Source organism: Rhinatrema bivittatum, chromosome 19 (genome assembly GCF_901001135.1).
Source record: "Rhinatrema bivittatum chromosome 19, aRhiBiv1.1, whole genome shotgun sequence".
NCBI classification, from domain to species: Eukaryota; Metazoa; Chordata; class Amphibia; order Gymnophiona; family Rhinatrematidae; genus Rhinatrema; species Rhinatrema bivittatum.
Window position 1 is genome coordinate 36,077,994 of NC_042633.1, and position 15,178 is coordinate 36,093,171.

Sequence of the window (15,178 nt, forward strand, 5' to 3'; positions counted from 1 at the left end):
CTGCTCCTCCCCCTCTTATCCTGTCTTTCTGTTAACTCTTGGTAGCCACTCAGGTGTGGGGGGGGGGATAACTTTTGAAAAGAAAAAACTGGACTTAGTACTGCAGTTTCTCTCCCTAGTTTCTATACCTCTCAATTCCTGAATTATCTGCTGCAACTGTGCGTTGCAGCTTTCAAAGGGGGGCACGAGACAGATCAGATCTCCTGCTGATCCAAATCTTTTCCCTCAACCTTCAATGCATTACTACACTAGCCCTTCCTCTCACTCTGTCTTTAATCTTTTTAATACTTTCAAACTTCTTTAATACTGAACTGAGATTACTGAACAGCGTGTTTAATTTCCTATTCTAATAATTATAAGAAGAAATTGTATTCTGATATTCCACATTGAAAGTAAGCTCAGAGTATTATTGATTGCAACCTGGAACAATAATTGCAATCTATAAAGTAATGATGGTGTCTCCACTAGGAGGCGCTATGCTATTCTACAAGTTATATTATATTATTTTAATAATTCTGTTGTATACTAGTTTTTATTTTTCAGATCTGCGGTCCTCATGTCTTAAGGAAACTTCAGTTTTATTTTCTTTTTCACAAATTTTATACAGAATTCTGAACCTTAAAATTTTTACTGACAGAGGTTGCTACATCTAAAGCAATCCCTCCCAAGCCTTTTCTTGCAAATCTAAATTGAATAATAGAATTGATTTATCCAAGGTTAAAGTAAGAATTTCACTTTAATCATTACCTTAGTAAATGTTTTGCTGTATGCCAGTTTTTAATATTTTCCAGACTGACAGCCTTCCTGCCATGAGAGATGTGAAGATGAACACTTTGCAGTTTATTTTAACATTTTTCTAACACCTTTTGACTTTTGATTTTTGATCCTTGATCTAATTTTGTTTTTGATACCTTTTTGATAACACATAATATGAGTTAAAAATCTTATCTGTTTATCTTGATGCCAAGAAGACTATGAATGAACATTTGCAGGATGAATGAATATGTCAGTTTTGTGTAAATGAATATTTGCAGGATAAATGAATGTCAGTCTTGTGTAACATATGTTTAATGTAATGTCTAATATACTTGCCATTTGTGATTCAGCCTACTACAATTGACTTTTCCTTTACATGATTGATTTACATGTGTGCTATTTTACTGAATGAAAATTGATCACTGCATAAAAACTTTCTTGATAATGGGGTTACCCTCTGTTCTGAAAACTGATAATGGCTCTACTTACTGCAGCCATTCCTTTGCATGAATTTTGTCAATTGAACATTAAATACTTATTTGGCATCCCCTACAACACCACAGGGCAAGCCATTGTGGAGAGAGCCAACCATACCCTTAAGAGCTCTTGACAAGACAAAAACAAAAAGGAGGGAATGCCCCTGGACTTCCCCCTAAGAAGGACTGGCTGAACAAAGTATTGTTTACTTTAAATCATCTAAACATATCAAATTCAAATAAGACCACAGCCATGGGTAATCATTATGGGACTAGGGTTAGTCACTCACAGCCATCAGTTTTGTATAGAACAGTGATGGCCAACCTTTTGAGCTCAGTGTGTCAAAATTCATTAAAAAAAAACCGAGCATAACTCGGGTGGTGTGTCACTTCTAGAAAAATCCATAATTGTGATATTTGAAGCTCTAACAAGTTATAATTTTAATATGTACTGTATTTATTAATAAAGCAAAAACAAATAATTCTTTACCTTGCCTGCTTAGTGACTTTTTTGTTGCTGAATTTCATCAGCTAAATCTTCAATTAAAACACTCTCCCCCCTCCCACACAAACTCTTACTCCCCTGGATTTTCTCATACACTCATGCTCTCACTCACTGGCTCCCTCACATACACACAAACGCACACACCCAGGCAGACTCCCATTCATTTTCACATCACTCCCGCTCCATCCTCCAGGCAGGCACCAATTCATTCTCACACACAGACCCCCCAGGCAGGCACCTATGCATTCACACACATACACCCCCAGGCAGAGTCCCATTCATTCATATGCACACACTAAAGGTAGACCCCCCCCCCTCTCTTTTGCCAGCAACTTCAGAACCTCTCTCATTCCTCTGCTGCCACTGTCACTGCTGCCACATGACTATTGGGGATGTTACTATTCTTGCACATTCCCAAAGATTACATGTGCCAATCAGTAAAATATATATAATTTTTTTAACCTTTGCTGTCTGATCTTAGTTTTCTAATTGATTGGTCACAGGCTTTTTTTTTCCACCTTCCCTCTCTTTTTTTTTTTTTGCCAATTCCTTTTATATTGTGTTTTTTTCTGTTTCTTTTCTCTCCATCTTCTTCCCTCAAACACAGTCAGGTTCTCATTCTCACATGCATTTCTCTCTCTCACACATACACAGTCTCTCACTGGCACATGCGGTCTGACTTTCTCACACACAGGCTCTCTCTCACTCCCATATGCTGTCTTGCTCAAGCACATGCTGTCTCTGCAAACATTCACTCTCAAACACAATCTCTCAACTCGTCTCATACACGCACACACCCTCTACAGACTCTCAGCCTCTCTCACCTCTGGGCCACCTCTTCGCAGGTCGCCGCAGGATGGGCTCTGCAGCAGCCCTGCTACCGGGCTTCTTCCTCTTCTCAGGCTGCTGCGACTTGGGTGGGATTCGCGGCGGCCCGTAAGCTCAAGTGCTGCTCCTCTTCTGCGCGTGCTGATGCTTCTCTCCTTCCTGCCCACGCGGCTCCGGCAACGTTTACTTCCGGGCCGCACAGGGAGGAGGGGCATCAGCGCGTTTAAATGCGATCCCTATCTGCCTGTCGTTGTGCCGCATGAGCCTCTCTGCACCCGGGGGCATGGGGGGGGAGATACTAAACTAATTTTAAAGGGGTCGGCGCAGCCGCTAAAAAAAAAAAAAAAATAAAGGATCGGCACAGCAGGAAAAAAAAGACTCGGCACAGCCAAAAAAAAAAAAATCCCGATACTCCATGAAATGCTGCGCATGTCAGCAAACACATCTTGGCGTGTCACCTCTGACATGCATGTCATAGGTTAACCATCACTGGTATAGAATATTTAATGTCTGGTACGGTCCCGTTCCCATAACATAGGGACGAGGATATGTTTCTCTGCTTGCTTCCACAGGTATCAAGCTGTGGAGAGATGGAAAGGTGTCCAGGTCTACAGGACCCGATCACCAACTTCTCCCTGAGCCTCCACTGCCCTCAGAAGGACAGAGACCGGACTCCTTGCAAAAAGCAGCACCACATAACCTGGGGACAGATCAAGGCCCTATCTGACCAATCTGCACAACTCTTAGAACAGCAACGCCTTGAGAGAACTCCAGAGAACTTATTAGCCGCCTTTTCTTGCCTGAATGCCAACTCATTAACAATTGTGTTCTGCACCCCCCTCCTTTGCCTTATTTCTCCAGCTATGGCGATTTCAGAACAAGGACTCTGACAGGACAACATGTACATCCTCGATGCACAGAACTTTTCACACCTGTTGAATCGAACAGACTGTTGGATCTGCACACACATGCCAACCCATGCCTGCGGAGAACTACTGATGCATGCTGTACCATTTAACCTTACAGTATGGACTAATTATCCTTTACAGAGAGGTGTTTTCATTAACTCTCCAGTTAATAATACCATACTACACATCGGCAGCCATATTCAAGAGACTGCCGCTCTTTGTTGGGACTATGATACAGGGGATGGGAAGGGGATTCAGGTGGGAAATATCCATATTGTAACCGAACCTTTGTATTAATCACTGAACACTTACATAATTATACCACATATGTATGCAATTGGCAGATTTCAGGCTGTGCAGTGGGAGACCCAAGCAGGTGCAGAGAGTATAGAGGGGACGAAGGATTTACCCTTTGTAGTTACATAGCCCAAATGATAACACAATTTAAAGATACCAATGACATGTCCACTAATCTGTTAGGAAACATAGGGATGTTATGGGGGTGTAGAGCATATATGAACATTTCCCCAAGATGGAGAGGCAGATGCACTCTAGGCTACATCCTCCCCTCATACTATGCAGTCAGAAATTTACCCAAAGCAAGACTCCGTAACAAAACGGAGGCGATCAAGAATCCCATAGATATGTATACAGAAACCCAGATAGCTAGAAGCCTGTTTCCCCAATGGGGACAGCTATGAATTACAGAGACTTACACATCCTAGCTAACTGGACGACTGCCATATTTAATCAGACAGTCCATGCATTGAAACTACTCACAACAGAAGTCTCTCAGATTAGAGAAGTAGCATTACAGAACCGCTAAGTCTTAGACACCATTTTAGCTTCAAAGGGTGGTGTTTGTGCATTAATTGGATCTCATTGCTGTGTGTACATATCAGACTATAAAGCAAACCTCACACATCCCATAGAACAGATAGAAACCATGGTTGCTGATGCACCACTTTCAGGCAGAATACCAACTTCTCCATGGGATTGGCTATGGTCCTGGCTCCCTGATATTTCTGGTCTCAAAAGGGTGATTTCTATTATAATTACTGTAATTGTCTTAATTATTTGCCTGTGCTGCTGTATTCAGTGCATACCCAACCTCATATCCATACTGAAACCTTGCTCTCAGCCCGGATACAAAGATGTCTTGTAAGATGCCTAATAGGGAATCCTGAGCCCTGCAGCGGTTGGCACACCACGCTGCACCAGCTCTGGGTGATGTGGAGATTCAGGAGCTCAGCGGCGGCTGGCACACCACGCCGACTCAGCTTTTTCTCTCCATATCCCCCTTCCCCTATTTCCAGCCCATACCAAGACATAACAGATTTCCAGTAGGGGTCTAAAGCTTTATTGAGCTGCCTAAATAAAAACAGAAAGGGTGAGATGTGGGAATTATGAGCTTTGCCAGCAAGCCATTTCAGGGTTTAACACTAACTTCCCTTCTCCCTGACCTTTGCATTGAACAAAGCATCACTTGTGCTTAAGCCTCTCTGCCTAGGAGAGGATACCTGACTGTAATGTATTTCTCTAGCTTATAATTAACCCTGATTGCCTGAAAGAAAAGCTAGTTGCCCCTAGTCAGGGGCAGGACAAAGACAGGAGGTATAGGATTCAGCAGCCAATGAAATGATCCGTACACACCCCCTGAGCCAAGCCAATAGTGTAGAGACACGTCTGTTGCTATGTGGAAAGGAGCCAATCATGTGATGACACATCATCTGCCTTTGTATGAATGTACAATAAAAAGAGGACCCACGGGAGTGCCCGGCCCTTTTCCTGCCTGCCTTGAAACCTGCTTGATGTGTCTTCTTTGCCTCCATATTCAATAGTTGGCATGTTACCACTGGAGAAATTCAGGAGATCCTGAAAATACTTTTTAAGCTGTTCCTTGGGGGAAATTAATGTACATTTAGGAAAATATATTATTCTCACATTATTGTATCTGAGAGTATTTTCCAGACCTTTCAGTCTCTTATCTAACCTTGAGTCCCCCTGAATCTGGCCTGTTTGTATTTCCTTAATCTCGTTTATTTGCAAGTCCATTTCCTGGATTTTCGTTGAATTTGCAAGAACCACGTTCACCAGGTTAAACTGCTCTTGAGAAGCCTTAATTGTCATCATCAAAGATATTATTGCTTTTTCCAAAATAGCCATACCATTCCATAACGCATCTAAAGTAACTACTTCAGGCTTATTTATCAATTTTAATTCTGGTAAATTTACCGGTGCTATCTGCTTTGTACTCTCCGCGTCTGTCCGCTCCGTCTGGCTCTTTCCCAGAGCGGTAGTAAATGGCAGCGACCTGCCCACACCGCTCATTACACCAATATTCAATTCCTTCAAGGCGATTAAGGTCCCCTATTAGGTAGTCTCCTGGAATGCAGAAAGCAAAATGTGCGGCCAAGCTGCACATTTTACTTTCAGAAATTAATTCCTGCCAAAGGCCAGCACCAGGCAAGTGTACAGAAAAGCAGAAAAAACTGGTTTTCTGTACCACCCTATCATAGCGATATTAAGTCGGAGGCCCCCCCCAAAAAAAAAATTCTTCTAAAAAAAAAAAAAAGAAATAGGAAAATTGGTCCTTACCTGCTAATTTTGTTCCTCTAGTAGCACGGATCAGTCCAGACTCCTGGGTTTTGCCTCCCCTCCAGCAAATGGAGACAGAGAAGTTTTAATGGACTCTGTCCTATACCCCTGAAGTGCCACCTGGAGTCTGTCAGTATTACACTGTACCCAAGCAGAGAAAAGTAAACTAGTACAACCAAAATCCCCCCCCGCCCCCCTTGGGAATGAAAAACTGGTAACATGAACGAAAGCATGCCCATTCTCCTACCCTTTGAAGGTGGGCGCACAATATCAAAATGCATTGAATAAATCTGCAGAATATGAACATCAACCGGCAGAGCAGACTCTCCATTTCCCCATGGGCGGGACTCTGGACTGATCCGTGGTACTACAGGAACGAAAATTAGCAGGTAAGGACCAATTTTCCTTTCCCTGTACGTACCCGGATCGGTCCGGACTCCTGGAATGTACCAAAGCTAGGGTTGGATTGAGAGAGAGTCCCGCTCGGAGAACACTGGCCCTGAAGGATCCGGGCTCTGGGGCCCGGACGTCTAGACGGTCATGCCTAGTAAACCTGTGCGGAGATTTCCACGTAACTGTGCGACAAAATCTCCTGCGGCGACACCTGCTGACATTCCGCCCACGAAGTCGCCTGCGATCTAGTAGAATGAGCCCGGAGACCGACCGGAATCGGACGGCCCTGAACTAGGTAAGCCAAAGCAATAGCTCCCTTCTGCCAGCGTGCAACTGTGGCCCTTGAAGATTTCTGACCCTTCCTGGGACCACCCCATAGGACAAACAGATGGTCCGAAAGACGGAAACCGTTCGTGACCTCCAAATAACGTACCAGCACGCGTCTGACTGTCCAACTGTCTTAACTCCCTAGACTTGGAAATAGAAAGATCTAGGCCCGCCAAGGACGGGAGCGCCACCGTCTGATTCAAATGAATAGAGGACACTACTTTCAGAAGGAAGGAGGGAACAGTTCGTAAAGAAACTTCTTCGTTGGAAATCCTTAAGAAGGGCTCCTGACAAGATAAGGCCTGTAGCTCCGAAACACGCTGCGCCGATACGATAGCCAAGAGCAAAACGACCTTCAACGTCAGATCTTTCAAGGTCGCACGCGTCAGCGGCTCGAAAGGCGCAATACAAAAGGGCACGGAGAACCAGGTTGAGCTTCCACGAAGGACAGGGGCTCCAAATCGGAGAATAAAGATGTTTAACGTCACGCAGAAAACGAACCACGTCCAGATGAGACACTAGAGCCAGGCCCTGTACCTTTCCCTGAAAACTGCCAAGGGCTGCTATTTGAAATCGTAGGGAATTGAAGGCTAGACCTTTTACTAGACCTTACCTGCGGAAAGGCCAGAACATCTGGAATAGTAGCCCTGGACGGCTCCACCGCGTAGTTCAGGCACCAGTCCTCAAAAATACCCCAAACTCTGACGTAGGCAATGGAGATAGAAGTTGTACGGGACTGCTAAAGCTTAGCAATCACCTCCTCCGAGTAACCCTTATTTCTCAGTCTCTGCCTTTCAAAAGCCATGCCTGGAATAGCAGGAGATGCTGCAGGGCAGGAGTGAGGTGCATTGGCAGAGCTGTGTGTGAGGGTCTCAGTACTGGAATAGCAGGAGGTGCTGCAGGGCAGGAGTGAGGTGCATTGGCAGAGCTGTGTGTGAGGGTCTCAGTACTGGAATAGCAGGAGGTGCTGCAGGGCAGGAGTGAGGTGCATTGGCAGAGCTGTGTGTGAGGGTCTCAGTACTGGAATAGCAGGAGGTGCTGCAGGGCAGGAGTGAGGTGCATTGGCAGAGCTGTGTGTGAGGGTCCTCAGTACTGCAGGGCAGGAGGGAGGTTGCATTGGCAGAGCTGTGTGTGAGGGTCTCAGTACTGGAATAGCAGGAGGTGCTGCAGGGTAGGAGTAGTGCATTGGCAGAGCTGTGTGTGAGGGTCTCAGTACTGGAGTAGCAGGAGCTGCTGCAGGGTAGGAGTGAGGTGCATTGGCAGAGCTGTGTGTGAGGGTCTCAGTACTGGAATAGCAGGAGGTGCTGCAGGGCAGGAGTAAGGTTCATGGCAGAGCTGTGTGAGGGTCTCAGTACTGGAATAGCAGGAGTGAGGTGCATTGGCAGAGCTGTGTGTGAGGGTCTCAGTACTGGAATAGCATGGGGTGCTGCAGGGCAGGAGTGAGGTGCATTGGCAGAGCTGTGTGAGGGTCTCAGTACTGGAATAGCAGGGGGTGCTGCAGGGCAGGAGTGAGGTGCATTGGCAGAGCTGTGGTGAGGGTCTCAGTACTGGAATAGCAGGGGGTGCTGCAGGGCAGGAGGGAGGTGCATTGGCAGAGCTGTGGGTGAGGGTCTCATTACTGGAATAGCAGGAGGTGCTGCAGGGTAGGAGTAAGGTGCATTGGCAGAGCTGTGTGTGAGGGTCTCAGTACTGGAATAGCAGGGGGTGCTGCAGGGCAAGAGTGAGGTGCATTGGCAGAGCTGTGTGTGAGGGTCTCAGTACTGGAATAGCAGGAGATGCTGCAGGGCAGGAGTGAGGTGCATTGGCAGAGCTGTGTGTGAGGGTCTCAGTACTGGAATAGCAGGGGGTGCTGCAGGGCAGGAGTGAGGTGCATTGGCGAGCTGTGTGTGAGGGTCTCAGTACTGGAATAGCAGGGGGTGCTGCAGGGCAGGAGTGAGGTGCATTGGCAGAGCTGTGTGTGAGGGTCTCAGTACTGGAATAGCAGGGGGTGCTGCAGGGTAGGAGTGAGGTGCATTGGCAGAGCTGTGTGAGGGTCTCAGTACTGGAATAGCAGGAGGTGCTGCAGGGCAGGAGGTGAGTGTGCATTAGCAGAGCTGGTGTGTGAGGGTCTCAGTACTGGAATAGCAAGGAGGTGCTGCAGGGTAGAGTGAGGTGCATTGGCAGAGCTGTGGTGAGGGTCTCAGTACTGGAATAGCAGGAGGTGCTGCAGGGCAGAGTGAGGTGCATTAGCAGAGCTGTGTGTGAGGGTCTCAGTACTGGATAGCAGGAGGTGCTGCAGGGCGCAGGAGTGAGGTGCATTGGCAGAGCTGTTGTGTGAGGGTCTCAGAACTGGAATAGCAGGAGGTGCTGCAGCATGAGTGAGTGCATTGGCAGAGCTATGTGTGAGGGTCTCAGTACTGTAAAGAAAATTATTCCTTACCTGCTATTTTCGTTCCTGTAGTACCATGGATCAGTCCAGACAGTGAGTTGTCGTCCCCCCCTTCCAGCAGATGGAGTCAGAGCAAAAACTGAGAGGGCACTCTCTCATAAGCTGGTGCTCCCTCTGCATCCCTTCAGTTTTAAGAATATCAAAGCCAGAAAGAAAAGCCTTGGATGGATCAAGACAAATTGAATATTAACTATAAACATGCATCAATGCAAACTTGCAAGACGAACTCTTAGTCGGTCCCATACCGGTCCTGAAATGATTAGACAGTCGAGCTGAAAGATTATCCCAAAAAAACCCCCAAAAATCCTTAGGGTGGGCGTCTGGACTGATCCGTGGTACTACAGGAACGAAAATTAGCAGGTAAGGAATAATTTTCTTTTCCCTGTATGTACCCGGATCAGTCCAGACCGTGGGATGTACCAAAGCTTCCCTATGTAGGGTGAGCCATTGATAGCCCAGCTCGAATCACCTGAGCCCCAAAAGAGCCCAAGAGCGGCGGTTGAAGATTCAAGCGATAGTGATGCGCAAAATTGTGCAACGACTTCCAGGTAGCCGCTCTGCAAATCTCCTGTGGAGAGGCCGCTCGGCTTTCTGCCCAGGAGGCTGCTTGAGCTCGGAGAGAATGAGCCGTTATAACGTCTAGCGGTGGACGCCCAGCGCCAATATATGTGGTAGAATTGCTTCCTTTAGCCAGCGGGCAATGGTGGTTTTAGAAGCCTTGTTTCCCTTCTTGGGACCACTCCAGAGGTCAAAGAGGTGATCCGATAAACGGAAGTCATTGGTAGCTTCCAGATATCGAAGGAAGACGCGCTTGACATCGAGGCGTCTAAGGTCTCTGGAATCCTCGTCCTGGAAGGACGGCAGCTCCACCATCTGATTTAAACGGAAGGGCAAGACCACCTTTGGAAGGAAAGATGGCACCGTAGACAAGGATAGTCCCGAATCCGTGAAATGTAGGGAAGGCTCTCTACATGACAAGGCTTGAAGCTCCGAAATTCTGCGAGCGCAACAGATAAGGACCTCACTCTCAAGACAGTATTTCTGGTGTCTGAGGGTAGCTCTCTTCAAAGGTGGACCGCCTAGGACTCGAAGGACCAAATTCAAGCTCCACGAAGGGCATAAATTGCAGATTGGTGGTTTCACATGCTTTACTTGTGACAAAGAGTAGTCCAATCCTGATGATGCATGAGGGCGCCGAGGGCTGCCACCTGAACTCTAAAGGGAATTGGTAGGCTATCCCATCTCCAGACCGCGCTGTAAGAAAGACAAGATCTGGGCTATGCTTGCAGGATGCGGAGAAAGCTTTGTGGACTGGCACCAAGACTCAAAATCTTTCCAGACCCGAATATAGGACATGGAGGGTGGAAGTCTTCCTAGCCTTGAGGAGAGTGGAGGTAACCACCTCTGGGTACCCTCGTCTACTCAGCCGTCGCCTCTCAAAAGCCAGGCCGCTAGACAGAAGTGTTCCATATTATAGGTCCCTGGCTGGACCTATAATATGGAACACAAGGCCTTTAGAAATCAGAACACAAAGAGACATCAAAGCATTCAAAAAAAGTTTAAAACATGGCTATTTAAGCAAGCGTACCACAAAGGGAATGAAGAGTAGAATCCAGGGAATTGTACGATGCGGTCCGAAGAACTCCCACACACACACACCATTCGAGTAAGCTGATGTGTGTGTGTGGATTTTTATTTTACTTTACCTCTATTAGATTGCAACAACAGAGGACCAGTCTTAATTGTTAATTTATCTTACAGCCGATATACTTAAAGTAGACATGACTTATCAACCACTGAATACTATTTAATATGAAACTATGTTACAGTATTTGATGGCACCTGTTTAATATAACTCAACTCGTTTAAGTTTTAAATTAGGTGCCTTATTGTGAACCGTCGTGACGGCAACTAGCTTAACGGCGGCATAGAAAAGACCAAAAGTAAGTAAGTAAGTAAGTAAGTAAATAAATAAATAAATAAATACCTGGTCGAAAAATACTGTTCCCTGCCGTAGAAGGTTCGGCAGATGTCCCAGTCGAAGCGGGCCGTCCACCGCTAAGTTGACCAAGTCTGCAAACCACGGCCCCTGGTGACTCTCTATTCCTCAGAGCACCCTTCCCACCAGGGGCCAAGGCGGGAACACATAGAGCAGGAGGCCCCGCGGCCACGGGAGGACTAGGGGCATCGACGCCCTCTGCGCCGTATTCTCTTCTGCGACTGAAGAAGCGCGGAGCCTTCGCGTTCCTTGAGTGGCCATCAGATCCAGATGGGGAGTCCCCCATCGCGTGAAGAAGAGTGACACTGCCTCCTGGGATAGTTCCCACTCTCTGGGGTCTAGGCGATGGCGACTTAAGAAATCTGCTTAAACATTGTCCACCCCTGCAATGTGAGACGCCGCCAGATGGGACAAGTGGAGCTCCGCCCACGGCATTAGCTTGTTCATCTCCCGAGTGACAGGGAAACTCCTTGTCCCTCCCTGACGGTTGATGTACGCCTCGGTCGTTGCGTTGTCGGAGAGGATTCGGACTGCTCGGCCCTGGACTAGGGGACGGAAGTGCTTCAGCAGGAGGCTGCGCCGGAGCAGTTGTGTGTGGATCCAAAATATCCGCCGTTCCCGCGTTGGACGGGAACGGGGCCGACCTCCCCTGAGCCTGGCGCGCATTTGCGCACGAAACAGACCGCCCCTGAGGCCTCGAGGTGCCCTCCCCGCTCGGGGAGGAACCTAGCACACAGGCCCTCCCGTGAGAGCCGCGATCCGGGCTCTCCACAGGCATTGTATCGCGATGGACGCGGCATGGAGGTAAGGAGGGAGCTGAACCAGCCAAATACCTCCGGAGGCTGCCAGCAGCAGGGGAAATAAAAAAAAAAAAAAACGCTCGAGTGAGCTGGTCGTTTCGTTTGCGTGACAGCACAGGATTTCTTTTTTCTTAAGTCAGAGGAATGCCGCGTCTCTGTAACTTTAGGGCTGTCCCGAGGGAACGGCATCTCAGGCAGCAGGTTATTATCGAGGGGGAGAGGTTGGACCACCAACATTCACCCCTAAGGCAGCCAAATATACGGGCCGATACAGTACAGTGCGATCCGGTAAGGTCCAACCCCCCCGAAACTAATAGCGCCCGTAACATGCAAATGCATGTTGATGGCCCTATTAGTTATTCCCGTGCGATACAGAAAGAAAATGTGCGGCTTGGCTGCACATTTTAACTTTCAGAAATTAGCGCCTACCCAAAGGTAGGCGTAAATTTCTGCCGGCACCGGGGAAGTGCACAGAAAAGCAGTAAAAACTGCTTTTCTTTGCACCCTCCGACTTAATATCATGGCGATATTAAGTTGGAAGTCCTAAAAGTTTAAAATAGTTAAAAAGAAAAAAAAATGTTTAAATCGGCTCGCGGCTTGTGGGTTGAAAACCGGACGCTCAATTTTGCCGGCGTCCAGTTTCCGAACCCATGGCTGTCAGCGGGTTTGATGACCGATGCCGGCAAAATTGAGCGTCGGCTGTCAAACTCGCTGACAGACGCCGCCAAACTCCGAAACAGCCACAAACTCATGGATCAACATTACCAAAGCACTAGCAGATAAAATAAACCCCACCATCACAAAGAATAAAAAATCCTAAACACCTAAATCAGTGGTACAACGATACCATAAAATCATCCAAACGTGAACTCAGAATAAAAGAGAGATCCTGGTGCAAGAATAAAACTGATCCACTACACAACACCTACAGAACCCATCTAGCAATATATAAAAAAAATTATCCATAATGCAAAAATGGACTTCTATTCAAGCAAAATAAACCAATACCAGCATAACCCCAGAATGCTTTTTACAATCGTACAAAACCTCAACAAACCAATAAATGATACTAGAACACCTTTCAGTACTAACAAAAGCAATGATTTCACTTAATACTTCACCGAAAAAATAAAAAAACTAATAAACAACTCCAGCAACAACTCCATCTCTCACACCCAAACCCCGAAAATGTTACCGAAAATAACATCAACTTGGTCTAAATTCGACCCCATCTCCTTACTTGAAATCCAAAATATAATCAAAAAAATGAATCCAGCAAGCCATCCCATAGATAGTTTAATTGTCTGAATGGGGATACAAATTGAATACACCATTACCAAAGCAATAACTGACATAGTTAACCTCTCCCTCACCAAAGGAAAATATCCTGAATGCCTAAAATCAGCAATCATTAAGCCACTTATAAAAAAAACAACCTAGACCCAGAGAACATTCAAAATTACAGACCCATAATCAAACTTACCTTTCATTGCGAAAATCATTGAGAAAATCGTCCACTCACAACAATCACAGAATCCCTACTCCTCTCACTTAATGACACAGTACTCAGAGGATTTGACAAAGGGCATAGCTACCTATTAATACTCCTGGATTTATCATCCGCTTTTGACACAGTAAATCATGCAATCTTACTCGACAGACTAGCTGAAATAGGAGTCATGGATACCACATTAAAATGGTTTTCCTCCTACTTATCACACAGAAATTTCCAAGTTACGTTCAATAACAGTCTCTCAAATAAAGTAAACCTCAACACAGGAGAGCCGCAAGGATCTGCCCAATCAGCTACACTTTTCAACATCTACCTACTGCCCATCTGTCACACACTAGAACGCCTTGGTTTGACCCATTTTGTATTCGCTGACAATATACAAATATTGGTCCCGATTCAGAATACACTGGAAGACACATACGAGAAAACAAATATTTATCTTTCAGAAATCAAACAACATCTAACTGACCTGAAACTCATAATAAACATAGAAAAAAACTGAGTTAATCACAGCACCTGCTAAGCAAATACATCGTAACCCACGTTCAATGAACAAAGGCCTCCTCAAAATACCTCACGCCAAATCCACAAAACTAAACACAACACGCGAGAGAGCCATATCCATCGCTGGCCCCACACTATGGAATTCAATACCAATGGAATTAAGAAATCAACCAAGCATTAAAACTTTCAAAAAAGACCTGAAAAGCTTGCTTTTCGCCAGAGCCTACTCAAATTCACTCAATCAACAAGACCACCAATCAACCACGCAACCCAACAACAAGAAAAAGGTTCCGTACCTCAATCAATTACATAACTTCCATCAATTGAACAACTAAGAAAATGTGCAACTGACCTCACTCACTACCCCTAGACTATAAGAAACAACTTTACCACATGTATGAACATTGCTGTGACAGTAGATTGATGATATGTAATAAGTATTGTATCTGTGGTTAACTAACAATCAAACCCCTAAACATCTATGTTTTCTGTTGCTTTGATGTTTGTAGCAAAATTATTTCACGGACACTGTAAACTGTTCTGATGGCGAAACCGAATGACGGTGTACAAAACACGTTAAATAAATAAATACCCAGTCTGCAATCTAGCAGGCCTAATGCACCTCTAGAGGACCCCTTAAGGGAGGTTACCTAAATGCACTGATAAAGACCATTTAGTTAGAAGCATGGGTCTATCCTCCTCCTCCAGTGCAACCTGCAGATCCTTCTCCCAACCTAATTCATGTTTCACTTCAGCCAATGGCCTATGCAATGACAGTTTATACAGCTCAGATGTCAACCTTTTAACCCTTACAGCTTTGGTGCATAACCCTTCCATCCCAGCTGGGGCTTTACCAACCGCACCTCAGCTAAAGCACTAACGCAGCTCATCAGGGGGCTGGGCACCGTTTGTGGGACGAGCACTCATTAGCCCCTACGTGGCTGCAGGCTCAGCCGGCCACTCCTGCCATCCAAGGAGGTACTGACCCCTCTCCCCATGCCCAATCACGCTGCTGGGGAGGAGGGGGGGGGGTGGAGACTGGGTTTGGAGCAGGAAGGGGGTACAGGCCTGGGCAGAGAGGGGGAGGGGGTCACTGCAGTGCATTCTATGTTTTTGTTTCAGCCCCGGTAACTTCCAAGCTGC